The 27,049-nt window shown below is 37.3% G+C and overlaps 1 protein-coding gene across 1 annotated transcript in view; it reads left to right on the top strand.

Moving 5' to 3' along the window:
* The window catches only part of PRELID2 (PRELI domain containing 2), a 226,080-nt gene extending 200,577 nt beyond the window's left edge, over positions 1–25,503 (top strand). Inside the window, exon 8 of the transcript XR_014025069.1 lies at positions 25,463–25,503. The gene's annotated coding sequence lies outside the window, so the exon portion shown is untranslated. The remainder of the gene's footprint in view (positions 1–25,462) is intronic.
* Positions 25,504–27,049: the final 1,546 nt, after the last annotated feature.

Here is a 27,049-nt window from a genome sequence, read left to right on the forward strand (position 1 = left end):
AAAAAAATTCAGTGCAGAGATGACAAGGAGCAAATGATTAATAATGTTACTATTTTCTGAGAAGGTTGTCCCAAGAGAAATGGAGAAAATAATACAAAGTTTACCTGAGAAACTCACTTCAATAGTCTCTCACTGTGTGAACCATCACCACTCATAAAGGAAAGAATCCAGTTAACAGTATTGATGACACTATTGAGAAGCAACATTGGAAGATTTCTATTTTCCAAGGTGGGATATAAAGTAATACACAATAAATAATACACAAATAAAATACTTCAGATATTTATTTTTGTCCTTCTCAAAAATATTTTAATCCTTCCTTCCTTTTTTCCCTCCCTCCCTCCCTCCCTCCTTCCTTCCTTCCTTCTTTTCCTTCCTTCTACTGTGCCATCAATTTTTTGCTAAATTCAGTCAAGAAATTGCATTATCCATAAAGACAAAAGCAGTGCTGATGCTGGATGAATTCTGAACAGGTAGATGCTTATATTCAAATATATTGGTGGGTCATTTAAGGATAATTAAATGACTTCAAGTTTTAGCCCTGTCATTTAAGCCTCTGTATAAAATTTAAACTGCACATATTTCTGGGAAAACTATCTTACAAAAGATGTCTTTTTCAGAGCAAGGAAGATTTCTCCTATTGCTAGAAATAATTCAATTTATTTAACAGAGAGAGCCTAAAGAATTCTGTTTATAAACATTCATGAAATTGTCCAGAAGGTACATATAAAATGGCTTTAACTAGGTCAATGCAGCTTTCTGCAAAATAGTTTCATGAATTCAGCTACTGCATTGTGGAAGCTTAGATGGGAAAGCTGTATACAAACCATATTCTTTCTTTCACTGTTTAACTTTTCTAAGTCTGTGGGATCTTTAGAGATCTTAATTAACAGTCAAAGGAGTATTTCTCAAGGCATTCAAAAAAAAAGGAAAGGTTTAAGCATCTGTAGTTCTTTCCTGGATTACTAAAGGAGCTATTTCCCTAACATCTCTTATGTAATTCTATAAAATCATTACAGAAACAAATCCATTGTGGACATCTCTTGTCTCTTTTTACAGCCTTTTCAGAAATTCATAATAATGTAATCAACTGCTGCAAAGATACTGGCAGCAAAGATGCAGGATAGTGTCTAAATCCTATTGAACTCTCCGATGGTGAAGACCCATGGGAATTTTTGCCATAGCATGAATACTACATCTTCATCTTTACCATCACCAAGGCGAGAGATGGGTGTTCTGAGAAGACTAGAACTTAAATAAGAATTTGATACACTTTCGGTAATAGCATATTTAGCATTCTATGGACCTAGACAGAAGACCCATCACTCTAATGATAGAGCAAAGGACAAAGAACTACATTCCTCATCTCTAGAGAATTTAAAGCATGCAATTAGATCCATTTTTTTTTAGAATGACAATTGTTGGGGAAAAGGAAGCCTTTTGGTATAAACTATGTGATTCTGTAAAATCTTTTTAGACTTTATATTTTTTTTACCTGAGATATTAATACACAACAAATACCCCTGCCATCATAATCAATGTCATGCAAACTTTTTTTTAAATATGCCTTTCTCTAAAGCCAGTGGGTTAGTGTGGCTACAATGCTGAAAAGCTCTAGCTACAGTAATGCTTCATTCATATCCAGGCCCTGAAAGAGTAATTTTGGGCCTATAACTTTCTTAAATGTTTCTAAAAGACCCCTATTCATTAAAGTCTTAGGATAAGCAGGATAATGGCATTGCACATCCAGGCTTCTTTCCTTTGATCCTCATTGTGCAAATGCAACAACTCTTTTTTCTACAATTTCAAAGTTAAAATATTTATTTCAAGGGGCCCTGGTGCTTTCTGAGCTTATTTGTTTTCTTGCAGATGTTTCATTATTCAAACTAGGTAACATCATCAGTGCTGGTATTCATTTCATTTCTAAAGGAATACAAATTTGACTTTAACAAAGCCTGTGATGGCAAGAGCAGGATGTACAAATCACTTCCTTCTGATCTTGTTATCAGTAAGGAGAGACCTGAAACTAAAAGGATGGGTGTTGTCATTGTATGTAGGTTCATTCTTCTGCCCACTTGAAATCCTTCAAGCAAATGCTTGCATGGTGCAAATTATAGTTAAATCTGGCAACAGCTTAAGCACCCACACTGACATTTAGCTAGATCTTTTTGTTCTGTACTGGCTTCATTGTGCAGGAATGAAGATGAGGCGAGTGAGTTCAGAAAAGATCATGGTTTATTGCTTGCAGGATCTGAACTAGAGAACAGGGCTGCATATGCAGCAATTTATACCCTGGCCCCTAGGCATCGGCCAATAGGTTTGAAGCAACCTATTGCTGCCCTAGGGGCAACCAATGGCAGCGCTGGAGACGGTTTGTCTGAAGAGCTGGGAGCTGTTAGCTAGCTTCCCTGCTCAAACAGCCTTCCAGCAGTTACCACACGGTGTTCCCTTAACAAAGCAAGCCCAATACATTACACTTTTCTGTGCTTTTATTTCTGGGTTGGGCACAGATGACAAAAGGTGACATTTTGCCTCATGTCTGCAGCTGATGTGCAAACAAATTTCCCTATCACATCTGAATGAATAATTTGATACAAGAGATTTTATCAAATGTAACACCATATGTATGAATTAACACTTGTCTCTGTTGTTTATATGATCACCGATTCACCTTTTTGTAAGCCTCAACAGCTCTAAGTGATTTGTGGAAAGTGAAGGTGTGGTTTCCCACCATTTTTTTGGTTAACTAATGCAAAATTATTCCATTTATTTGAGTTATAAGACGGACAAGGATGTCTTCATTTTCACTACAGAAAACCCACAGTTTCCCTGAAGTTAGCTTAAGTTCAAAAATAAGATTTCCTCAGAGAGTTTTCCTGTGAGTTTTTCATATTAGGAAACTAGAGCAGTCAGAGAAAGCAGAAGGAGATAGAGATATGCAGTATGTAATAGAAACCCAGGGCTTACTTGCCACTTCTCAGTGATTATTTAAATTGAAAGATGCTACCAAAATCAGTGCAACATTTTTAATGTGCCCGGTATAACCAGAAGAACAGAAGTCTCTTTCCCAAGTGAAGACCACTTTGAGGAAAATTTGAAGATGGACATTAGTAGAATGCTTGTTTTTCTAGAGAGGAGGAGTTTTCTCCCCCTTCCCCCATTACAGAGAACATTAGGGTATAATAATTTATTAAATAAAGATGAATGTTCAACATTTCATTCAAAATATATTCCAATAACAAACTAGAGGGGAAAAAAACCCAGATTTTATGTGTAGCTAACAGTGACATGTACAAGAATAAATGTTCCTGTCATAATAATTTGATTGTTTTCAAAGAGAACATTTGGTATCCAAGAATATTGCTAAGCAAACTAATTCTACGTATCTCTATAAGTTTGTACTTCATGTATTTCTGACTGAAAGATGGGGAGGGGGAAGAATTAAAACAGAACAAAAAATATATATCTGACTTTCTGCTAGTGCTGGATCAGCTCAGTGCCGGATCCAGGACTTCTTTCCTTGTATTTGCAGCAACCATTCCTGTAACAATCCCAAAACACATTTTAGAGCCACTCGGGGTGACCTGATCTGTATGAGGGACTCATCCTTAGTCTTAGCTTCTCTCTGTTCATGGATGGCTCTTCCTAGGCTTCTTCATGTCGGGTTTTGGCAGTAACCCTCATCATCAGTTCCAGGCATTTTTGTTACTTTGGCTTTGCATTCCCATGGTCCTGCAAAAAGTGAAAGTGGGTTAGAGTTGGTGCCCTTTTAGATGTCTTCTCTGATGCCTAATGGAAGGATTGACACTTCTGCTTCACCAATCAAACTACATTCAGATGCTGATGTGATAATTTTTCCTGCTCTGATGTAGAACACAGCTTTCAGATATGGTGACATTTTTCATGAAGGTTTACTTTGTCAGCTTACTTACCATAACACATACATTCATCAGTCAGAAGAGAAAAATATGAACTTAAAAGTAGTGAAAGCAAAACAAAAGAAAGGAAATATGAGAGATAAATGAATGTTGTCCCACAATAAACAAGGCCCTAATCTCACACCTAATGAATGTTTCTTAATTTTGTAGTAACTTGGTTAGAGTTGGGATTCAGGTTGTTGTTTTTTTTAAAGTAACCACACTGTTACTTAGCCATTGGCTTCAGATGGACTGTTGATGTCTTTCATCCTATTCCAGAATGTATTACCTGTGGTAATAAAACAATTATTTTGTTGACAAATTCTACTTGGGAGAATTTTAAATTCTAGAAAATTACCTAGTCTTATAGCACCTTGCTTCAATCATACTCATCTTCAGCAAGGCAAATATCCTACCTACGGTACCTACTAAATTTGCTAAAAAAGATCGAAAAAAGCTCAAGAAAAGTTGCCATTTAATAGCAGAATTAATAGCTGAAACAATGGCATACCATATAATGGCTGCAGAGATACTAACTCTTCCCGCTTGCAATACTGTAGTAAAGACAATATTTCAGAATGAAGCAGACAAGAAATTTTAAAATTGTCTCTTTGCAGATTGTACAATTAGTAGACTCATTCATGATGTGTGAGCTGACACTGAAAAAAGTGTTTCTCCTTCAGTAAAAATAAAATGAAATAAAATGTATGCAAGCCAAGTAGTAGGTCAATAAATAAGATTCAGCAGATATTAGTGAGAAAACTCAGTTACTAGCATTCAGTTGCAGTATTGATGTCTGCAAAATACTTTTGAGCTGTAAAGAACTTGAAGCTATAGCAAAAGGTTAAAATCTTTATACTGCCTTGTCTAACTGTTCAGAATTTGTTGGTGTTTACTGGAAATTATCTGTAGGAATTGGCATGAATTGATTTCATTGATCAATGATTGGATCAGTAAATGATTTTATGTCATTAATTAAAAAAGGAAAGAGTAAGATTTTAACAGTACACTGCTTTCTGCATGCTAAAGCTTTGGAGGAAAAAAAGTTTGTCTTCAGTTGAAAACTGTGCTAGACCTGAAATCCTGAAAATGGACTTAAAAGGAGGCCATTTTGATCATAGCTGTTTATCTACATTTTTGAAGAAATTTAAAGAAATCATGTGATGCCTCCTGCTCCCAACACAGAAAGAATTTTTGTTGGATAATGCTTGGTCTAAAAGTAATTTATTTATTTATTTGTTGTCCTTACATGCTGCTCCAATGTATTTATGTATTCTATTCTATAATGTGGATAACTGTAATGTGCATAACAACCATATAATTTTACACTTCTCCATGCCACAGTAGAAGACTCCATTTAAATCATTTCCCAAGGTTTAAGAGGTGCTTCTTTTGTCATATATCTATCCCCAAAGATTGTAGGAAAAGGCAGCTTTTAATAAAAGCCAAGTTGGAACATATCAACCTTGGAGAATATTGTTCCACAGAAGAGACAACAACTGGAAAGGTTCACCCGTAAGATCCCTGAAGATGACATTCACTGTGAGAAGGGAACCTGAGGATGCCTCTTCTACCTGATCTTATCAGTCAGGTAGAACCAGTTGGAACTTATCTTAATGAATATCTTTAAAATTCCACAGACAGGCTAAGCTATCTTCTTTAGACAAAATTAGTGCTCTAAGAGTGAAGCCTAAAAAAAATGAGACTGTGAAGATGAAGGTTGGCATTAGGGACACATTCCCAAATATTGCTGAAGCAAACAATGATAAAGCCATAACACTAATTGCTTAGAAACCTGAAATCCTAGAAAGGAAAGTTGAGTGCTCTTTTCCAAACGTATTGATTGTAAACTATGATATCAATTGAAATATCTTTATTGAAACAACAGCATATGAAGCCCAGCTTTGTCTCACCCACCAATCAGAGGGATTAGGGTATAATACATGCAATGCTCACAATTTAAAGCAAGGAAGTATTCTTGATGAATTCCAGATACAGGTAAATATTAGAGACTTCAGATTGCAAAAAGCTCTGGTAATATTTACACAATCATCAACATCTCCCAGTGCAAGTCAGGATTTTCTGCCTCCACTAATACAAATACTACAAAATAATAAATGGCCAAGGAAGACATGAGACAATGTTTGTCTATTACTTGGTCAAATATCAAAAAGCTGTATAAATCTCATCAAGCCCAAGAATCTGACTGAATGACAAAGGAGAAGTGAAACCCCAGGAGGTTTCTGTTTGCTTAGTTGTTTCATTGTAATTTTAAATTGGAACTATGTGGGATGTGCAAGCATGAATGAAACTTGAACAATTTTGAAGGCAGTTGATTTATCTGCAATGTCTTTTATTGAATTTGTAATTGCAACAAGATGTCTTCCAAAAATAAACATTTTCCTTAGGCTTAGCCTTAGGTGAATATCAGCGGTCCCCAACCTTAAGGTTTGGTGCATAGGCTGGGGTGGGAAGAGGAGAATCAGGCCACATGAGCAGTGGGCTGGCATGCACGTAGGTGCAGTTTGACTTGTGTGAGCAACGAGCAAGTTGAGCTGCACAAGTGTGTGCATGCGCACTGGCCCACTGTTTGTGCAAGTCGACATGTGCACATGTGTGCTCATTGTCCCGCCACTCCCACAGTTTGGTTCTGAATAGGCCATTGCCCTGTAGTGGGCCATGGGCGGGGGATTGGGAACCCCTGGTCTATATAGTTTCAATACAATTCAGTGATTCAGTTTTATGGTTGCAAGATATATTCTTGAAATAATGACAACTATGGAAAGGGACATGTATTTAGGATACCATCAGTGAAAATAGGTTGAGAACTACAACCCTGGGGAGAGAATAAATCAGTTTTAGGATTAGAATTATAGAAAGCTGTGAATACAATTATGGCAGGATAGAAGAATGCTGTAACAATTTAAGCCACAAGGTACTGAAAAATGTTAAGCTTGGAACAAGTTTAAAAAGTGTAGCATTAAAGGAATACTAAGAAAAAGTTCTATTAATAGAACTTCTGAATCTTTAGAGCAGCCCAAGAGCACCCAAACCGATAGTCAATAGCTTCAAAATGGTGAGCGCAACTGAGTGGGCAATCTGTGCTCTTTAACATGTGTCACACACATTGATTACACATAAAAAGGGGTGCGGCTTTCATTACCTGGCCATGAACATTATGTTGATGCCAGTGACCATTATGGCAGATGTTCCTGGTGCCCATTTCCTCAACCTGTGCCCTCAGATCTTCAGTTCTATTTTATTTATTTTTATTGCAAAAGTCTCCAAATAGTATTATTAACTTCTAAAGTTGAGGAGGGTTGTTCCTTAACTTATTCGTCACAATGATAGCATATTTGCAGTGTCAAGTTAACGGTCTCATTTTAATTTTCTCCGAATACAAAATTCAAAATGTGGAACTGTTTGGCATGCCTCTCTGATAACAAATGCGCAGAGGCGATGGCTGTCTCCCAAGGTTGGAAATAAATGGCAGTCATTTCACTGCCCGTGATGGTTGCAACCTTTCATGAGACTAACATACAAATTGTATATCAAAAATGCATTTTCCAAAATATTAGCCACAAATTTAATTTTTACTATTAAGCACAAAGCTTGATAAGAGGTGGGAATCTGTTGGAGTATGTTCTGTGAGTGGAGTGTCATCATTACTTTTAATGAACACAATTTGGAAAATACTATTATTATTTATGCTGCAATACAGTACAAGTAGGAATAGCTAACCTGAGTCACTGGGCAGATCGTGCCTCCTTCCCATCTATTGCCCAAATTGCAGAATGCAGTAAAAAAAAAAAGTTTGTCCCTTGATCCCGTAGAGCAGACATGTCAAACACAAGGCCCGGGGGCCAGATCCAGCCCGCAAAGTGGTTTCACATGGCCCGCGAAGCCATCCTGGAAACAGTGAGGGAACGGCCCCCCACTGCCTTGGCCCAGAGACCCTCCTTCTGCCAGAGACCCTCAGATCTGTTCCACTCCTGCCCAGGCCCCCATGGGCACTCTTGATGCGAATGATGTAGAGCTGGCCATGCCCACCCAGTAGGCCATATGCACTCTAGCCACGCCCACCCAGTAGGCCACACCCACCCAGGCCATACCCACCCAGCCCCCTGAGGGCAACTACAATGCTGATGCAGCCCTCAATGAAATTGAATTTGACACCCTTGCCATAGAGCCACCGCGTCCCTTTTTATTTGCTTAGCCATATGATAATGTAATATATGAATTATATAACAGCTTCAAGAGAATTCAGACATTGGGATCATTTCTTATTACAAATGTAATGCCCTATTCAAAGCAGCTTATAAACATCTATCTTTATTCAATAGTCAAGCTAGAATACTTCTATAACTAATGTTGTTTCTCCTTAAGTTTTGTAATATTTACTTATGCTCCCTCTTTTTTCTCTGTATCTCTCCTTCTGTATGTGTGTATGTGTGCGTGTAATTTAGGACCCGGAATAAAATATATATTGCTTAAAATTGTGAGTTTAAGTAAGTAAGTAAGTAAGTAAGATAACCTTTATTGTCATTTTTTTCCTGTGGGCACAACGGCACACATCAAAAATGAAATTTAGTTGCCTGCTCTCAAAGTGGAACACATATATGACACACACCTAACCATACTATATGCACATATGTATAGACCCACACCAATACATATACATAACAAATAAATACTGTCCATCTTGAATATATAATGGAAGGATGAAGCTTGAAAGTTCACAAGGTTAATGCTGTATGGAATGAAACTATGGCTGAATCTGGATGTTCTGCTGTGGATACCATGAAGTCTCCTCCCAGAAGGTAACAAGGAAAACAGGTTGTGAAGAGGATGTGTAGTGTCCCAGATAATTTTACAGACCCTACTCAAGCAACACTTCTGTGCTATGTCCTGGATGGAGGGGAGGGAACTGCCAATGATCTTTTCAGCCATCCTCACCACTCTCTGCAACATTTTCCTATCTGAAGCAGGGATGCTTCCAAACCAGACTGTGATGCTGTATGACAGGATGCTCTCGATCGTTCCCCTGTAGAAAGTGGTCAGGACAAGGGAAGGAAGATGTGCTTTTCTCATGCGATGCAGAAAATGCAGGTGCTGCTGTGCCCGCTTCACCAGTTTCTCACTGTTGAGCGACCAAGCCAGCCTACTCGTTAGCTGCACACCCAGGAATTTGGATGCTGGTAACCATCTCCACAGGTGAATCATTTATGCACAGAGAAGTGTGGCTGTGCCTGTCTTTTCTGAAATTGACAATGATCTCTTTGGTTTTTCTGGTATTTAAAACTAGGCTGTTTTCCTTACACCAGTTCACCAACCCCTCAACCTCCTTGCGGTAAGCTTCCACCTTGTCATGATGAATAAGGCCCACTTCTGTTGTATCATCTGTGAACTTCACAAAATGGTTGGTGGCAAATCTAGCACAACAGTCATGGGTCAACAGGGTGAACAGCAGCGGACTTAGAACACAGCCCTGAGGAGAACCTGTGCTCAAGAAAATGGTATTAGAGGTATTTGTTCCAACTCGCACATATTGGGGCCTGTTGGTAAGAAAATCAAGAATCCAGTTGCACAAAGGAGTGTTTAAGCCTAAAAGGCACAGTTTGTCTACTAGATGCTAGGGAATGATTGTGTTAAATGCCAAACTGAAGTTGACAAACAACAAATGCACATGAGTATTTCTTTCCTCAAAGTGCTTCAAGCTCAGATGGAGAATGGAAGAAATAGCATCCTCCGTAAAGCGATTTGGTCGGTAGGCAAACTGAAGTGGGTCAAATGCTGGTGGGAGGCTGGATACGATAATGTCTTTTATCAGCTTCTCAAAGCATTTCATAATGGTGGATGTTAGTGCAACCGGACGGTAATCATTGAGGCCTGTAATTGTGGACTTTTTTGGCACTGGCAAGATGATGGCCATCTTAAAGCATGATGGGACCACTGCCTGCTGCAATGAGAGATTGAAAATATCTGTGACCACACAAGCCAGCTCATCTGCACATGTCCAGGGATGTTATCTGGGCCTGCTGCTTTCCGAATGTTAACTTTCTGAAGTGTCTTCTGGACAGAGGTGACATGAAAGCTTAGCACTTGCTGGTCAGGATGGGGCACAGCTTTCCTAGCAGGAGTGCTAGCTGAAGTTCTGACCTAGATAAAGTCTTGCTAACTTATTATTGCTAAACAGCCAGCACAAACATTGCTCCTAAGCATATATTTCTCAGCAGGACATCAGGTGACTGGAAAAAACAAATTAAAAAAATAGTGCAACTTATCTTAAAAATAAACAAGCCACAGGGAGAAAAAGAAAGTTTGGAAAGGAGGGGAAGTGTTTCTATTCGTTTCCAAATGACAACTTTTGACTTAATAAGGCAAGAGTTATATTGATTCAGATGTTGCAGCAGTCAGGGAAACTAGGACTAAAGGCAAACATTAGATCAGTTGTAAATGAATTTCTTAGTACCTTACTTATTACTTAAAAATAATCTATGATTACTCCACCACTCAAGATGACATAACAGAAATGTACTATTTCTAATCACAGCAGGTTGAATTTGTAATGGAAAGGGTTATATCATCTGTCTCTGCCATTAAAAACGGTTCCTGTTGAATTCTATAGAGCAATCAAGCAGTGTGGATAAGAACATCCCTGAATCTGGCTCCACCCTGTACTTATGACAGATAAATAAAATGTATTCGGATTGAGACACTTTGGCAACAAGTTGCAAGATATTCAACCTACGAATAGAAGAGAATATTTGTAGCTCAGGGTTGAACTGTGGGGTCCTTGGTGCTCCCAAAGCTTGGTTGTTTATTGCAGACACTAATGCTGTTATCTAGTTTAGTAATAAAATGTTTCCAAGAAGACAGCCAACCTCAGAGAACACCATGGACCCCCTCATTTCAACCCTGAGCTACAAATATACTCCTTCATTAGAAAACAACCAAGCTCTGAGACCACCAAGGACCCCACCACATCAGTCTGCATTGCAGGTCACCATGTGCTCTTATTGGACAGTACTCCTGCTGCTGTGCCCCTCCCACTTTTTTATTTTTTAAAAAGTAAGCTTAAACTGATACATTCAACATTTAAATGTCAACTAGGTGCAGCAGAACAATGATCTCTAAAAATAAAAACTCCTTTCATGCAAGCCATTTTGCATTTCCATAGTTTGAATGCCGTTCCTTTACCATCACTTAGTACTTCATCTGGTATATAAAGTTATTTTTTGTTTGGATTTGAGAAGAATATTTTTGTAATGATCATGATCATTTATGATCATCTAAAGACGCGGTGGCTCAGTGGGTTAGGACACTGAGCTTGTTGATAAGAAGATCAGCAGTTTGGCGGGTCGAATCCCAAGTGTCGCATAACAGAGTGAGCGCCAGTTACTCATCCCAGCTTCTGCCAACCTAGCAGTTTGAAAGCACATAATAATGCAAGTAGAAAAATAGGGACCACTATGATGGGAAGTTAACAGCATTCTGTGCGCCTTTGGCATCTAGTCATGCCGGCCACACGACCACAGAGACGTCCTCCGTGTCTGGCTCTTCGGCTTAGAAACAGAGATGAGCACCGGCCCCTAGAGTCGGAAACGATTAGCACGCATGTGCGGGGGAACCTTTACCTTTACCTAAAGACTCTTGAAAGAAAAATAAATGCAGGATTCTTCCATTTTGTTGCTTTCTCTGGCCTTTTTAGTTCAAGTAATGATGCTATGATTACTTGATTATGACTTGATATCTATAAGGGTCATGGTAGCGCAGTGGTTAGAATGCAGTGGCGCAGATTGATTCTGCCGACTGTAAGCAGTTTGATTCTGACTGGCTCAAGGTTGACTCAAACTTCTATCCTTCCAGGGTCAGTAAAATGAGGACACAGATTGTTGGGGGCAATATGCTGACATTGTAAACCCACCCAGAAAGTGCTATAAAGCACTATGAAGTGGAATATAATTCTAAGTGCTATTGCTATTGCTATAATGACATTGATGTTGTAAGCCACCCAGAATCCCTCGACAGTGAGATAGCCAGCATATAGATTTAATGAATAAATAAAGCATGTGATTGTAGAACAATAAAACAATCAAACTCAATACTTTTATGCCGGCTAACTGAAGGAAAAAGAAAGGTAGTTACAAAAGAAACATCTTTTCCTGGATTTAAAATCAGCAGCTTCATACATACTAGGCAAATTTCTTAACTTCAGTATTATTCTAACACAGTATTAGCAGCATCACAGTTACTTCAATTGAGGGAAATACATTCTCTGCAAAGTAACCACTAAATGGCTGGAATAAGCTGAAAGGCAGTCAAGTGCTCCCACCCAAAGAGACATAAGCATGCAGGGAAAAGATTACTTTCAAACCACAGTAGGAAAATACAACTGGTGGCTAAATTTGCAATGGATTGAAGCCGAGTAAAAGCTGTCTTTCTAACCTCAAAAATTATGGTATTTGGGACCTGATGAAACTAGGCAATGCAGATAAGGCCTGAAAAAATAGTTCTTCCCCTCAAGCTTTTCTGGACAAATTTAGGAAATGCTAAAGATAGCAATATCATAAATATGAAACCTCTCCGAATGCTTTAGAGACAAGGAAGCTGATAAAACTACTATCTGTTAATCTCCTCCTATGGCCAGTTTGCACAGGAAATTTAAATAATGAAACTCATAATTATTCCTTCTAAACTGGAACGACTCCAATGTAACTAAAATGTCTGAAAGACAACTGCACTTTGCAGGAAAATTGCAAGTAGAAAAGGATAAGGGGAAAATGTATCTAATTATGCTCACTCTTTTCAGTAATTAACACTGTATAGTTAAAACTGTTAGAGACCGTGTGGCAGAGTGAACGTAGCTCAAAGCAAGGTGAATTTTAAATTGGAAACATGGATACGTGGAGTTCTCTGTAAAATGGAAAGTACTAGTTCAATATGATTTGGCTGATACGATTAGCTACATTCACCATCATCAAATTGAACAAAATTCTAGCAGAAGTGATTGGATAACATAATAAAAGATACATAAATTATAAACATTTTTATAGATTGTAGTATATGTTATATACTATTGTTTCTTAACTGAAACAGTTTAAACATCTCTGGATATATACCAAAGCCAGCTTTATTACAGTCCTTTTATAGATGGTCATGACTCATACTGGGGACTACATATATATCATCACCACATTGCCAATAAAATATTTATAAATAAGTATTAATAAAATCTACCCTGATTCTAACCACGCTGCATTTTTAATGCAGACATCAAAGCAGATTAACCCTAACCTTAACCTCAGCCTTTGATAAATGAAATAAATTTTCCTTAAAATAAAAATACAAATATTAATCATATAATGCACTTATTTATAAAGTAATACCACTCAATACTGTGACTCTAGATGGCAAAATTAATGTTTAAAATTAAAATTTATAACATTTCTTCTTGATTTTAATTGTCTGCTTATTTTTAGCAGAGACTTCATTGAAGTCTAACCCAAATCCTGATTTTAGCCCATTTTTTCCTGAAAATATTGTAATTGTTATCTAAGCATAAAATTCTAATCATAATATGAACATAATATTAGCCCCTATAAATATTCATGTTGATTACACCTTCCCTGCTTATTTTTAACATAGACATCAATATAGACTAACCCTAACAATTAGGAATAATATATTCATTGGCAATGGATTAAGTTTAGAGTTTCAGTTAAGCTACTTTGTGTCTTTGCTCCAACAGAGTGAAATATTGAATATTTATTGGATGGTAGTGTTATATTCATATCATAATTAAATTTCATGCTGTTTTCATGACTATAGAAAATATTTTTAAGATGACAGTGTGTAAACACTAGAATGATGGATAGAATTTAGGTGAATTTTCGTGGATATTGGTTGTTTTGTATTTATATTAAGTGGTAAATGTTCATTTTATTGGTAGAAAATTGATTTCTATTAAGGTGGTTTCCTTCCTATTTCAGAGTCCCACCCCACTGGGCATTACTCTTAATTTCCTCTTAATTTCTTATCAGCCAGCCTTTCTAATAAGAATATTCCTGCTAGGAATTCCTGCTGTTGTCAGTGTTTTTTTCACAGTCATTCAAACGACTGATTCCTCTTTCCCTGTTAAGGTAGCAGTCCTCAAGAAGGTTTTATTGGTGAGCAAATCACTTGCTTAAAGTCAAGGTTTAATGGATTTTTTCCCCTTCTGGTCATCTCCTTATCAACCTTTTGGTTCATTTTTGTTTGAAGCTTATTAAAATTCACAGATATCTTCCTACATAAGATGGAATTCACAAAATTTTTTAAAATAGTAAATGTGGAAAAAAAGCTGAACTGACAGATTAATACATATAGGCAGAAGCTGTTTAATGCTCAGCTCTCAAAAGTCTGTGCTTGAATCTTTATACAGTCAACCAATATTTGTGGTACTAAATCAGAGACAACACCCTTTTTGCAGAAAGATAGCAACAGCAATAGCACTTAGAGTTATATACAGCTTCACAGTGTTTTATAGCCCTTTCTGAGTGGTTTACAGAATCAGCATATTGCCCCCAACAATCTGGGTCCTCATTTTACTGACCTCAGAAGGATGGAAGGCTGAGTCAACCTTGAGCCAGTCAGGATCAAACACCTGGCAGTGGCCAGAGTTAGCCTGCAATACCACATTCTAACCACTGTGCCATCAGGGCTCTTAATAGAATATATGAAGGATTAATCTTGAACACCCAAAATTTCTAAATATTGCAAAATCTAGCAGCTTCATGAGGCAAGTATGAGAATGGATCACACGGATATTAGAAGGCCTACACTAGCTGCAAATATTTTATTTCAGTTCAAGCAACTGAATTGAGGTGTTCACAACTGTTCTTAACTGTACTTAAATTGTTAATAATTTCTCCTTTTCCACACTAAACTTAAATATATGATGTAGGCATCATGTTAACTATATTTAATTCTAATTAAGTTTATTTGGAAATAGAATTAATTCAAGCTGATTTTTACCTTTGCTCTTTACCACTTTGGAATATGTGTACTTAAAAGTGACAATTAAAGGCCGAGTGCAGCTTTCAACTTAGATGAAACTACACAATCCTGATAATAAACATTACAGTAATGCTATACAGTGGATGAGCTGCTTGCAACCTAGGAGCCATTCACTGTCCTTGAGTCTTCCATTTCTGTTTTTTTAGTCCTATTTGATCAATATGACTGAAAAATGAAGGCCTTGTAAGCCCTAGAATAGACAGCTTACAGAATTGATTGATCCCTCATTTGAATTGCATCCACTGGCTGATACCTCCCTTTTTAGAGAAGCCCAAAAGACCTACATCTAAAGACCTATAAATCAATTGTCAGAACTGCTGATAATTTCTCAGTCAGAAATCACTCAGCCAAAACTGGGGGAGGTCAAGAGGTTGGTATCTGACTTTTAAAGAAAGAACCTGGTGCCACAGCATGAGTTGGAGCTGAACATGACTCTGTAGGGGAAAAAATTATGTATAAGTTGTAGCATATCAATGCCTGATAATAATGTTAAATGAGTACAGTGTCTTTCTTTCTTCTGAAATAGCAAGGGAACTTATGCAAAGTTAAAGGTGATCCCAGCTCTGGAGAAATAATGGAAAAAAGCTGAGGTTGAATAAAATCCCAGGACAGATTTACTGAAGCTCACTGATGAAAACTGTTTTGCAATCTTATGGAACAAGAGAAAACTCTAATGAGACTTGGAGAGTTTTTTTCAGCCAGGAATGACTGAGGATCTGGAGACTCATTGTCAATCCTGCACCAAGTGTATAAACCCAAGGGGAAATAGTACAAAATTCCCCTGGGAAGAATTTGTTTCATATGCCACGTTTTTTGAATTGTCAGGAGCATTGCTGGTTCTTCCAATGCCAGCTAAAGCAAATCCTGGTAATTTGTGATTAGGCAACCAAATATGCTGAGAAAATCGTTTTACATATAGTTATTGCAATAGGCATTGCCAACGAGTAACTGAAGTTGTTAAGAAAAGCTGGTGCACCTGATGAAATTCTCTCATATTGAGCCATAGATTTTTCAATCTGTGCTGCTGATTTGGGATAGTGGTAGTCAAACCTTCTTTTTACATCCTAAAACAGGTTAAATTGATGGAGAAATTAATTTTTAAAATGAATGCCTCTAGTGATCCAAAGAACAGAAATATGGGGCTTCTTTATATTTGTATATACTTTGCATATAGAAAGGCATCATAGGCTTCCACAGGCTTCAGTCCTTTTGGTTAAAAGGAAAAGGGAAGATAACACATGTAACAATTAAAGGGTAACATTCCAGTGTTAAAGCAGCAGGTTTAACCATTAATCTAGCTAGAGGATTTCCTGAATTGAAATACCTAGGCCATATTGTTCATCAACAAGAACTTAAATCAGAAGAAAAGAAGCTATGTGACAAATGCAGCCTCCAACCATCAATAAGAAAGCAAAATAATTTCTGTGAACTATGAGGTACCGTGGATGTTTTATACTTTATTTTTCCAGCAAAACGAGACCTTCAGAGACTTAACAAAGACAAATTAATAACATTTGCTGAATGTGTAAAAAGTTTTTATAGATTTAAAGATAGCCTTGTTTGGACACCTGGTGCTAAGAGGGCTAGGTTTTAATTTCCCATGTATTGTGAATGTTGTATCTTGTAATGTAGAATTGGGAGTAATGTTAATGCAGGAGTTTGTGATGGAGAACAGTCAAAATATTACCCACAAGGGGGAAAATAAACTCTGAAATGGGTGGTGTAAAGTCTTAAAGTTCATGATTACATGCTTTGTGGGGTGAGGAATTCATAGCAATCATAGACCATCATCCCCTAGTCTGATTTAAAGATGAAAAACACCAATAGAAGGCTTTCATGCTGGTGTCTAACCCTGCAACCATATAAACATATACTGCAACACAATCTTAGCCAAAAAAGGAGCACCATGTGACTGATTCTATATGTGAGGTGGCTATATGTGAAAGATCTGGGAATGATGATTCTTTCCCAACATTTATAAGGTTTCCTGATCTCACACTGACATCCCAAACAGAATCAGTAAAAGAAGTTGCTAGTAGGAGTTAGTTTAGTTTCCTATAAAAAGTGTTCCCACAAAAGGAGATGTTGAGGTGGTATCAGAGGTGGAGTCTGGGAAGAACTGGAGAAGGACTTTGATGGAGGAGGTAAGATGGATCTAGATAGTGGTAATTGTTAAAAATTAGTTGTTTTAAGAGAAGTGTTGATTTGATAAAGTAGACTTGACACTATTATGCTACTTGGTGCAAGGACAATGATGGAGAAGATGGAGAAGGGAGTGGTTCATGAGACTGAAAATAAGACTCAGGATGAAGAGGACTCACTATGATTTTTTTCCCTTTTATTTATTGCAGAGGATTCCTTGTGGAATGAATGTGATGGAAAATAAGATGCTCTGCCAGCCAGAACCAAGGAAAAAAGAGAAAGTGCTAGTCTGAGTGTGAGAAAAAAATGCCATCAGTACACTTTCTTGTCTCTAAATTAGAATGTGAATTGCCAATAAGGCACAGTTATGTGCATCTGAGTGTTAATTCAACAATATAACTTGAAAACATATGCAGCTGGAGCAAATTTAGGCTACTATCCTGAGTACAGGAAAAATATATATTGCTTTAAAATAAAATAATCTCAAACCAAGTACAGGCAAGAAAAATAGGAGAAATGAAGGAATGCCTTGACAATAGCTAAAGAGGGTGGTGAAATCAAAATATCTTGCTTACTTTGATATATTTCCCTACTAAACGGGGAGGTCCAACATATGTGTTTTTCACTGCATTTTTCATCAAAACCTGCAAACTCCTAGAAAGCTCCTGGCCCTTCCTTACTCACATTTATTTTATTTTATTTTAATCCCATTTATATCCTGCCCTTCTCCGAAGACTCAGGGTGGCTTACAATCTAAGCACAAATCAATGTGCTTAGCAATAGCCTTCATTCTATGTATATGCCTGCTTATTAGGGCTTTCGGGATCCCCCCAAGCGGCATTATTACAAAGTCAGCTTATTGCCCCCAACAATCTGGGTCCTCATTTTATCTACCTTGGAAGGATGGAAGGCTGAGTCAACCTTGAGCCTGGTGGGACTCGAACCTGCACTAATTGCAGGCAGCTGGTGTTACTTAAGGAGGCATTAGCCCACTGCTCCACCAAGGCTCTGGTATGACTGTGCCCACTTCATGGCCATCAATTTTCCTGCCACTTTAATTGATACTATTGCTTGTCAAAAGATCCCCTCTGTTTTGGATGGTTTGGATCCTGGCTATTAAACTCATTACAACTTTGCCTGTCCATTAATATCTGCAGGACAGGAAAGCTGTATCCGAAGGGAGCAGTTTATTATCAAATGTTTTTCTTGCAGACATAAGCTTGGTTTCCACTTTCTTCTGTTTTAAAGAGGAACTAAGAAGCACCTCTGCTTTGGTTGATGTAAATGCTAATAGAGATTTTAATACTGTAGTATGGTTCTGTTGACGAATTGTATGTTATTTTCATCTGATTTATTTGCACCTTATTGAAATTTTATAGAAAATAATGTAGCAATAATAGGCAAAGTTCCATATGGAACTCCTTGACATGAGCTTTGGATGGTTCTATCTGTTTGTTATTTCAAAGCAAAATTTAAAAGCATAGCAATTTTATTTTACTGTTACATGGAAGCTTATCATTTATATATACAGTGTACTGCTTTTTTAAATGCCAGATTTGCCTTGTTTCAAGTAATTTTTTTCCTAGATTAATTAAAATTATTGCATGATTTAATTACTTATTTTGAATTGAGTGTTTTACACTGCAAATTACTTTAAAAGGGTTGAATTGTTGAAAAGCAATCAAAAGATCCATAAAAATAAATAGAATGAGGCTAAGGATGATCACTGGCTAGAGTGTATCTTCTAGTTGAGGGTGGAACTGAAAGCAGGAAGGAGAAACCAAAATAGAGCATTGATTCCAACTGTGTACTTTGGACCATCATATTCTATTGCAGACATGTCAAACACAAGGCCCGGGGGCCAGATCCGGCCTGCGAAGTGCTTTTATGTGGCCCGCGAAGCCATCCTGGAAACAGTGAGGGAATGGCCCCCACTGCCTTGGCCCTGGCCCAGAGACCCTCCTTCTGCCAGAGACCCTCAGATCTGTCCCACTCCTGCCCAGGCCCCCATAGGCACCCTTGATGCGAACGATGTAGAGCTGGCCATGCCCACCCAGTAGGCCATACGCACTCTAGCCACGCCCACCCCAGTAGGCCACACCCACCCGGCCCCGAGGGCAACCTCAATGCTGATGCGGCCCTCAATGAAATTGAGTTTGACACCCCTGTTCTATTGGATTGTTTTATGGTAAAAAATGGAGACACAGCACTGTATTTGAAGCTTGGAGCTTTTTCAGGAAAAGCAGGTTATAAACAAAATTGCTAGCTGGAATCTATTTTGCACTGCATTATTTTTTTGCATCTCTGATGTATCTGTTTTGAATTGTACAATCAAGATGCTTCTTAAACAGAAGTTTGTGGCTAAGTAATTAGGAGACCCATTTAGTGAGAAGGCAAACTATGAAATTCCTCCTTGTGCAATGCTCCTTCTCACTTACAACAATTCCTGCCCAAGCTGATATGCAGTTACCCAGGGCCTCCATAAAGTGAAAAGTTCAAAAAAAAATTAAGAGATGGATTTTTTTTTGTCCCTCCTCCTCTGTAGATGCTCTTACAGCTGTCACCATGTCCTCTTGTCTCCCAAATGATGCTTTAATTTTTTTTTCCATTGGAACAATGTAAATGCTCTTTCTATTGATTCATAATGCCTTTCATGTTGAAGCCCTGTTTTACCTTTTGTTTTCTGGTTTCCATTGTCTGTCTTACTCTTCAATCCATTGTGAACCATCTCCATGTAATTACATGTTGTATTTAATCATCAGTTTTTTGTTTCTCCCTGGTGATGGTTTAGCTTTAGCACATGTGTTAGTCAAAGTGTTTTAAAACTGTTTATGAGCACATGCTCTCCTGAAGGACAGAAACACATACTTGTAATTCTGGAATTTTTTCCCAGTGAATGGCTTCCCTGGTAACAGCAGAACATTCCATGATACATTTTTATATTACTTTAGTATTATTACCAAAACCAGATTAAAGATTTATGACCCCACAAAGAAAGAGAAGTTGGGGAGAAACAGAACTGGCTGCAGTGCTTAACTGTGTGTGAAATATAAATTATATCAATTGCTCCTGGGGGATTCCTAATAAGAGCAAATATTATCTTATATTACAATTAGCAAATGAATCTTTTAACTGGAGAAGCTGTTTGTTTTCACCCCATGCTAACCTCATTCAGTTTTAAATCAAATTAGATTAAGACCTTGCAGATAGAGAATGAACTCCTGCTGTTCTTCCTTCGCTTCAAATATGCCTAAAACATCCTTATTGTGTCTTTGAGATTAATAGTAACGGGATACTAGGTTTTTAAGCAACACTTTTCCATATGGTATATTAATAAAGGGACCTTGCTAGTAATTAAGAAAGATAACTCAAAGTGTCTCTCCAACTTTACATGTCAAACAAAACAAATATAAACTAACACAAAAGCAAGAACAACATAGTCTTTTGGAAAGTTTGTTTACTATCTTCCACACACAAACACACAAGTAAAGATTTGCTACTCTTATTTTTACCTGCTGCTCAAACTGAATTGAATATGGGTTTCATTTCATTTAATATTTACTTTAGTTTTTGTTTATGCTTTTATTAATCAGTGCATAAAGAAATATGTCTGCATATAAGCATACTGAGTACAGCAGTGAATTCAACTAGCAGGATTGGTGTAAAATCTGCAGGCTGCTGGCTACAATATCATAATCCAAGCACCATCGCTTTTATATAACTACAAGATGAATGACAGAATAACAGAGGTGGAAGGGACCTTGGCTGAAAAAGAACCTTCTGGTTCACGGGTGTCAAACTCGATCCCGTCACATGACATAATATGATGTATTGTAATGTTTTTGCCTTTGTGGAGCTGGGGTGGACGTGGCCTGCACATGACGCATCTGGCCTGCGGGCTGCCAGTTTGACACCCCTGTTCTAGTTCAACTCCCTGCACCAGCAGGAAACTTTATACCACTGAATAAAGCTGTTATTTCACCTTGCCAATTTTTACATATATACAACATGGATCCTTGCCCCAGCATTCAGCATCAGCTATTTAAAGAATACAGTAATAAGTTTATCTTCTAGCTTAGGATGATGCCTGAATGTGAAATGAGTTGAAGTAATTTGGGGCAGATTTTTGCTCCTTCAAAATGAAGCAGATAGTTCAAACTTGCTCTGCTCACATTCGGAGATCCCAGGGAGGTTTCCTGGGGTTAATAGGTGGCTGTACTGAAAAGTTAGAAATTGATATGAAGGGAAGGGTTATAATTAAAGGATTCCAAGCATGTTACAAAAAAACCAAAATGAAACAAAACAAAAAGTAGAAATTAGTGTTAATAACAATAATAATACAATCTTAGTGATATCAGAAAAATTAAGCTGGTTGCCTCACGAATTGAACACTGCCAGAAAGTCTTAGGACTGGATATGTGAAAAGGCAATGACAATTCCCTTCTATAATGCTGTCAGTTTAACAGTATCCAAATGTCACTTCCCTATAACAAAGTGGGAATATGTTCATTCTTACATATTACCATTTTTCTTTGCAGTAGCCTACATATTAATTTTTTATAGCAGAGGTGTCAAACTGCCAGCCCATGGGCCAAATGCGTCATGCAAAACCGCGCCCATCCCATTGCCGGCAATGGAAAAAAAGTCACGATACGTCACGACACGTAACATGACATTACAAGTTTGACACCCCTATTCTACAGGCATTTAAACATCTAAAAAATTCTACACCCATTTCTCAATCTTCAGTAAACATTCTATCAAGACATACACATTCATCTACATTTTTTGGCCATTTGAAATTGTTCACTTCCTTTTCTTTGTCAAGCATAACTAATGTGTCCTTCAGTACATTAATTTTCAGATCGTTTCTCCCTATTGTATCATACAGTCTATGGAGTTCTCCTCACCTCCAGTTTACCTCAGCACAAGGACATCTTGCTAAACCTTTTAAAGAAAGGTCCCTTCCTGTTCAATTTTGATTTAAATAGTTTAAAGTATGCATTTGAAAGACAGAAGATAGATGCTTCCATGGAAAGCAAGCATCTGGTGTCTTGGGCAGCCCAAATCCAAATGGTTAGAGAAGGGAGTACCCAATTTTGAGAGGTGAGAGAACATTCTTCCAGCAGCCGGAAGGGGCCAATAGGAGCTGGGCAGTTCCCACTTCTTGATAAACAATAGTTTTAAATTATTAAAATGGTTCAAAATCCTGAAAATACCTGTGGAACATTTATTGATAGCATTTTTGAGGAGTTAGATATTTGCTCCCAAAGAGGTAGAAAGTAAAGTTACAAGACAAAAATACAGTTTCAATTAATCTAGATGCTAATGTTTCCCATATTACTTGGGCAACACTATTATATTTAATGTCATATCAAAACCTAATCATCTACTGTGGCAGGTACCATTATCTTCCAGCCATTATTGTATTATGTGATTAATAAGATAAAGAAACAAAGATAAACCTTTACAGTATCCTGAAGAGAACATGAACCCAGTTGGAGGATTTAATGAGGAAGTTTATCATCCCCAACTAATCACAATAATAGGAATGAAGACATCCTAGAAGGTTAGAGAAGATATATTTATTCCCTGGAAGGAACAGTTAAATGTTAGCTCCTAAATGGAGACCCTGTGGGACTATCCATCCTTCATGGTAAGATTTGGCAGAATTGGTATGCTGCAGATCCCATTAATTAAGGAACACCATTTATCTGTATGTAGGAAGTCTGACTTCTTTGTCATGGCAACTGCTGCTTGGAATTATATTTGGATTCAACCCCGATGATATTTGGAAGTTTTTAAAACTTGGCTGTTTTCCCAGATTTTGAAGTAGGATGTTTGCGAAGATGTTAGCTATTCTTTTTGTTATAGGTTGTGTATCCAAATGCATGGAATTTTATTTTTATTGTTTTCTACTTTTAGCATAAGCCACAGAGTCATTCTGGAGATGGATAACCTCTCAATCTTATAAAATAGATGATAGATTGACAGGCTATTTTTGAAATAATTTTAGTTCACTGAGAAATATAGATGTGGGGAAAGCAGAAAGAGTAACAAAGATAAAATTCTGGCAGGTTTTGCAGATACTTTGCAATTACATTTCTTTAATAACCAGGAAACAAAAAGTAGTTATAAGGGAAGAAGGAAAGAAGAGAGCATATGGAAGAAAAATATAATGCTCAAAAGTACCAGGTATAAGTTATGGAACTAATGGAAAATGATTACCTTGCCAGGAAACTGGAAAAAGTCTAAATTGTGTGTATTTCTCCAATTAGAAAGAAAACAAACCACATAATATTTATCTGTAATTATAGTTCTTATTATGATTTCTGAGAGAATTCTAGAGCAAATGTATAAAGAAAATTAGTTTGTAAACAATGTGATGCAAATGCAGTTCTTATAAAAAGTACAACAATTTTTTACAAAGGAACACATCTGGCATCAGTCCAGATTAATTTCCTCCAAATAACAAAATGATGCAAAAAAATGCTGTTGAAAGTATACATTTGATATACAGCACAACAAAAAGTGTTCCTATAGGGTCTCATAAACCTTGAGTTCTAATTCTTCCTTAGGCACAAAGCCAGCTGAGTGATCTTGGGCCAGTCATTCTCTCTCAGCCCTAGGAAGGAGTCAGTTGACCAGAAGTTGGAAGGGTAGGGATAGGGATAGGGATAGGGATAGGGATAGGGATAGGGATAGGGATAGGGATAGGGATAGGGATAGGGATAGGGATAGGGATAGGCAGTGCTTTTTTTGTAAAAGAAAAAGGTGCAGGAACTCACACACGTCATACAACCCGCCTTGCCTACCCTACAAGGTTCTGTCCAAAAAAGGTGCCGGAACTCCGTTCTGAGCATTCTATGAGAAAAAAAGCCCTGGGGATAGGGAAAGGGAAAGAGGAATGGGAATGCGAAAAGAGAAGGGGAGAGGGGAGAGAAGAGGAGAGGAGAGGAGAGGAGAGGAGAGGAGAGGAGAGGAGAGGAGAGGAGAGGAGAGGAGAGGAGAGGAGAGAAGAGAAGAGAAGAGAAGAGAAGAGAAGAGAAGAGAAGAGAAGAGAAGAGAAGAGAAGAGAAGAGAAGAGAAGAGAAGAGGTTTTGTGTTCTTATAGAAATATCCTGTTCTTTCTACCCTGGAACATTTGATATTTGGTTGTGCCTATCATTGCTACTATTGCAGTTCTACTAATTGTGAGTCACAATTGTACTCATTTATGTAACTGACTATCAGAAACACAACACTGCTGTTGTTTATAGTTGAGCTGTTACAAGTTTTCTAAATGTCAGTGAGCCAAATTGTTTCAAAATCTTTATATTGTGTCTAAAGCTCCAATAACAATTGGTGCCATTGTTTAACCTCTTCCAAATTTTTGTAACCTCCATTTACACAACTTTAGTATTTTGCAATCTTTTTCAATTCCTTACCTTCAAAATCACTTCTAATACTTAGTATTCTTATTAAGATTTTGTTCATAAAAACACAGTACATATGAGGAAAGAAAAATAATTACATGTTTGATTGGTGTTCTTTGGAAATTTAAATTGATATAAAAACACATGTCCAGGAAGATTGTTATTATTATTTTTGCAAATTTACAGCAAAATACCGTAGTTTCCGGCGTATAAGACTACTTTTTAACCCATGAAAATCTTCTCAAAAGTCAGGGGTCGTCTTATAGCTGGGTGCTGAAAATTTAGGGACAGGGCTGGCTAGAAAACCTGGAGCGGATCTTCCATTTAGTCTGCGCAGGGAAAGCGGGACCAATTGGAGAAGAAGCTGCAGTCTGTGATTTTTTACAGGCTGGGGTCTGGGCGTCTTTTCTTCTAAAGTTGAAGACCAGCTGTAGTATATCCCAACTTGAAAGGCAGGTGGGGAAGGCAGCAGCCGGAGCAGCGGCTTAGCTCTAAGGACACATTTGACTCAGGAACTGGGCTGGCTGGCTGGAAAACCTGGAGCAGATCTCCCATTTGGTCTTTTATTAAAAAATCCCATTTATATCCTGCCCTTCTCCGAAGACTCAGGGTGGCTTACAATTTAAAGCACAAATCAATGTGCTTAGCAATAGCCTTCATTCTGTGTATATGCCTGGTTATTAGGGCTTTCACACACCCCCAAGCAGCTTTATTACAAAGTCAGCTTATTGCCCCCAACAATCTGGGTCCTCATTTTACCTACCTTGGAAGGATGGAAAGCTGAGTCAACCTTGAGCTTGGTGGGATGCGAACCTGCACTAATTGCAGGCAGCTGGTTTTACTTAAGGCTCTGCGCAGGGAAAGCTTTAGAGTGAATTAGGAAAAGTGAAAAAGTGAATTAGGAAAATAGGGAATGGTTGCTGAAATCAGGGGCTGCCACAAAGAAGAGGGAGTCAAGCTATTCTCCAAAGCACCTGAAAGCAGGACAAGAAGTAATGGATGGAAACTAATCAAGGAGAGAAGCAACCTAGAACTAAGGAGAAACTTCCTGACAGTTAGAACAATTAACCAGTGGAACAACCTGCCTCCAGAAGTGGTGAATGGAGTTTTTAAGAAGAGACTGGACAGCCATTTGTCTGAAATGGTATAGGGTTTCCTGCCTTAGCAGGGGGTTGGACTAGATGACCTCCAAGGTCCCCTCCAACTACTACTACTACTTCTTCTTCTTCTTCTTCTTCTTCTTCTTCTTCTTCTTCTTCTTCTTCTTCTTCTTCTTCTTCTTCTTCTTCTTCTTCTTCTTCTTATTATTATTATTATTATTATTATTATTATTATTATTATTATTATTATTATTATTATTATTATTATTATTATTATTGTTTAATCCACTTGCACTGTTTTATGTTTACATGTTTGATGACAAACAGCCTTATGTTTATAAGTGACAGTTTTCCTACTAAGCACCTGCATGTCATAAGCATTTGAATTAAAATTACCATATTAAAATCAAATCTGATGTTTTTTAATTTTTATTTGGTGTGCGTTGGAAGAGGGGTAGTCTTATAGGGCGAGTATAGGCCAAACCCTATAATTTAACAGGAAATGTAGGGGGTCGTCTTATACGCCCAGTCGTCTTATACGCCGGAAAATACGGTAGTCTTTTTGAAAATGGTTTAATCTGTTTTTATACTGTCCTATGCACCAAAAATTATGGATGTTTTTGTAAAACTTCTATAAGCTATCCATTTTTATAATTAGATCTTTATATTTTGTAATATTTCCCAATACCTTTTCCTCAATTCTCAATAATTATAGACATTGCCACATCTATAACTATTACTTTTTTGTTTGAGGTTATTGTTATATCTGGTATATTGTGTTCTAGATGTTTTTTCATTACTGTTTATATCATTTCCCACAACTTTTCCAGAGTTGTGAGTATACAAAATTTCAGAAACTATAAAATTATAATTTTTGCCATGGTTCATAGTCACTATTTTGTCATGTCAATGTTTACTCAGTGTGAGCAATTTTGTTGCACCCATGTGGTCTGCAGTTTCATATTTTTCTTTACAAAATCTGCATTTTTTAATGTTAGATATATTAGTGAATCTATTTCAACAAATTTGTTAGCAATGCTTGTTTATGACTTCTAAAATTAATTCTTCTTTTTCTTTCACAATTGCACCAGCTTGTAATCATTGCCAATTCATGATCTTGTCCATTTTATTTTCAGTTCTTTTTTGTTTATGTAATAGTTTACTTGTCCATTTTTCTAAACAATTTTCCAACAATTCACTTTTATAGAAATGTTTTGCTTTTGCTATTTTCAGGATGTGTGACGATTATTTCTCTTCATTTGCTTTGATGTAATCATTCATCCTTATTTTTCTTCTCCAACTGTTTATCTGTTTTAAACCATGGCCTCCAATTTTCTACTAAGTATAGTTGATCAACACCACATAATGAATGCAGTGAATATTGCATAGTCATCAGATTTCAAGTTTTTCAATCTAA

This window comes from Vipera berus, assembly GCF_964194415.1.
Source record: "Vipera berus genome assembly, chromosome: 2".
NCBI classification, from domain to species: Eukaryota; Metazoa; Chordata; class Lepidosauria; order Squamata; family Viperidae; genus Vipera; species Vipera berus.